This window comes from Pinus tabuliformis, chromosome J (genome assembly GCF_031772625.1).
Source record: "Pinus tabuliformis cultivar Carrire ecotype Pingquan chromosome J, CPIR1, whole genome shotgun sequence".
NCBI classification, from domain to species: Eukaryota; Viridiplantae; Streptophyta; class Pinopsida; order Pinales; family Pinaceae; genus Pinus; species Pinus tabuliformis.
This window is the reverse complement of record NC_142295.1, coordinates 1,555,617,726-1,555,620,984: the sequence shown is the minus strand read 5'-3', so window position 1 is coordinate 1,555,620,984 and position 3,259 is coordinate 1,555,617,726. Positions and strand designations below refer to the sequence as shown.

General features: G+C 39.5%; 2 pseudogenes; both read left to right on the top strand.

The window, feature by feature from the left end:
• Positions 1-668: 668 nt before the first annotated feature.
• On the top strand, positions 669-1,184 carry LOC149233434 (pathogenesis-related protein PR-1 pseudogene; annotated as a pseudogene).
• A 281-nt stretch (positions 1,185-1,465) lies between these two features.
• Positions 1,466-1,848, top strand: LOC149233433 (MICOS complex subunit MIC10 pseudogene; annotated as a pseudogene).
• The last annotated feature ends 1,411 nt before the right edge of the window (positions 1,849-3,259 follow it).

Here is a 3,259-nt window from a genome sequence, read left to right as displayed (position 1 = left end):
TACAACATGATCTGAGTGAGAGAAACTGTACCTATCAAAGCTTTATCGAACAATGGTTCCGGGTAATTACTAGATTAGATTCATCTTTTTATTTTTATTTAGTTGATTTACAGATACAACCACTAGACTCATTCACTTTCGAATATTTTCATTTTTCATTTGAAAACTTGCTACTGAATCTGTTGTTGTCACTGCTACGTGAGTGGCTTCATTGGAAGTTTAACTACACGTAACTAATTTGTAAATTCTAATTAGTATAGAGTAGGTAGCATTTTAGTTTTAGTTTTTGCTTTCATTTTCAGTTTTGCTTTTACCTAGAATAAGTATGCTCTCCTCCTGCGTCTTTGTACGATCTCAAGGATCAGAAAATAGGGATGATTTAGACTAATTTCAAGAATAAATAAATGTTTTGCAATATGCTTGATCAAAACATCTTTCAATATGCAAATTATTATGTCCATTTGTTAAAAAAAATTAAGAAAAAGTTTAGTTTCTTTCTCAACTTTAGTTTTTCATTGATTAAAAAAAAAAAAAAATGTTCTTAAAGATAGGATTACCATTTTTGTATTTAAAGATAGGATTAATTTTTTTTAATAAAAATAGAGCAATAAGAGGCCATCTTATCCTGGCGCTGGAAATTGAGAAATAGCAGGACTGATCGTGAGACCATGAAGATGAAGTTGTTTCTCCACTTTCAAGCTCTCCTGTCCTTTAATTTGTTACTATGTCTGGTTTCCAGTGCGGTTCTTGTTGCTGCCGCTGATCGAGCATTAGTGTCCCAATTCATTGGACCCCAAAACAAAGCGAGAGCCGAGGTTGGGGTTCCTCCCCTTGTGTGGGATGAGAGAGTCGCCAGATACGCAGAGGCATATGCCAAGCAGAGAAAAGGTGACTGCGCTTTGCAGCACTCGAACGGTCCATATGGCGAAAATATCTTCTGGGGATCAAGTGGAGCTGACTGGCAGCCAAAGGATGCAACCAGCGGATGGATCGGCGAGAAGCGTTTCTTCAACTATGCAACTCGTACGTGCGACCAGTTTGAAAAATGCGGGCACTACACTCAGGTAGTGTGGAAGAATTCTGCCAAAATCGGCTGCGCAAAGGTCATTTGCGACGACGGTGGCACTTTCATTACCTGCAACTATGATCCTCCTGGGAATTTCATCGGTGAAAAACCATATTAAGCATCCAACTGACCTGAGCTTCACTCTGTTACATTGTCATAAGCATCCCTTCCTGAATAGTGCCCTCCTACTATTGAAACATGCCTAAAATATATGGCTTTTCCTTTCGTCTCCCTACTTCTCAGGCTTAGTAGCTTCACCATTGACAATACCATCTGCTCTTTCTATCTAAGTATTTAGTACTTCCCTTTAATATACTAAGCTTTTTCCAGGTTGTAATGTTTGAGAATCAAATTCGTAGCCAAGCGTGGGAGAGCTAGAGGAAGGAGGAAAAGAACAGTAAAAATGGCGGGGGAGAAGGGAGTGCCTCTAGAATTGGAGCTCGATGCCAAATGGGATGCCTGTCTCGATATTACTCTGCGGCGATTCATCTACTCCTCTACTGTTGGCGCGTGTTCGGCTCTGCTCCTGTTCAGGAGTCCAACTACAAGATGGCTTGCTATAGCTTTTGGTGTTGGAGTAGGCCTTCGATCAGCATATACAGACTGTTCTCGTATTTTTGATGGATCTCTTCCAAAGTGGCCATTGCCTGCAAATGTTTCTTCTCCTTTTTCTTCATCGTCTCCGGAGGATACGACGCACTGATACTGTTACGTGCAGGTGTCTATTTAATTGAAATAGATGGCTATTACACTAGGTCAACATTATTTCCATTCATATAAGTTTTTTTTTTACTTCGTTTCTTATATTTCTTGACCTTGGTTGATGGACCAAATTGTATTTTTTTTTTATTGGGTTGAATTTATGATTTCTAATTTTGCATCTGCGTGTATTCTGCCCTTTGATTATGTGAAGACTCTGTTAGCGCTTGAAATTTCACCTCAGGCTGAGAAAGGTAAACCTCAAGGCTACATCAAACCATTTAGCCTCGTAGCTAGCCCTACGGCGCAGGAGAAGGCTCTCTCCGGTCAATCTCGGCAGATCTTCAATGGGATGAGATGACCAACAAGGTAACACTAATATTAGGCTAGTAAACTGATTAAAAAGGTTTATTTGGGGTTTTTTAGGTTTTTGGTGGCAAATTGAGGAATTGCAATTTTGGGTGCGGGGATTGGACACAGTTTCTGCAGGGGGTTTCTTTGGGGCGAAGTAGGAAATAGTATTGATGCCTTAACTTGAGATGGATGATCAGGAAGAAAAGATGAGGAGCTAAAGAGAGCAAACAATGACTTTTAATTCCCTTTAGACAGTAGAAAACATGGAAATTAAACAAATTTAAAAGCAGAGCATGGCTAGCATGAATTCCTACTTTAACACTTCATTTGTTTCATGTGCAGCAGTAAAGAAAGGAAATGAATCACATAAAAAAGCTTACAAGAACATTGAGAAAACACACCATCAACACATGAGTCCACAAGAATCCCAAAGATGACTGCAAAACCCTGGTCTTCCTTAGCCAAATATTGCAGAGATACAGTGAAAATATACAATGATAGCTTCTCCCTCAAGAGTCCAACCATGAAAATGAGCAAGAAAGTAAATAATATAGATGATCTAACCTCTTTCCCTACCTCCATGGGTCGAGCTCACTATCCTAGGAGCTGTTTGAACCACTTCTAAACTAAGCACTACAAAATAGGCAGTCAAAACAACTTGCCTCTATAAACTTGGAAACCAGTTCATACATTCAATTTTTACCCTTTACATGAATGAATCTTCTAGAAGTGTTAAACAAGAGTAAAAGTATCCAAAAAGTGTCACAATTACATCCAAGAGGACCACCATCAACCTCAAAAAGTCAAACTGGAGCCAAACTGCGTTTTCTGGGCTGAACTGGTCAAATCTAGCAAAATTTCCTCAACGGGTCGCGCACATTGGAAGCTCTGTTTGGAGGCCTTCCCGGTATCAAAATTGAGCAAAAGTGGGCTTGTTGGAAAGGTCTATGAGTCTACGTTCCAACCCAACTGGAATTTTTGAATTTGGAGGTAATTTTCCCTGTCAAAACTTAGTTCTCCCAAGATTGGTTTCTGCAACTCAAAAAGGGGGTAGAAAGTCAAATTTTGCATGTATTTTGACCTTCTGGAGGCCCAAAACCCCATAAAAACTCAAGTCCATCCATAGGCATATGTAATTTT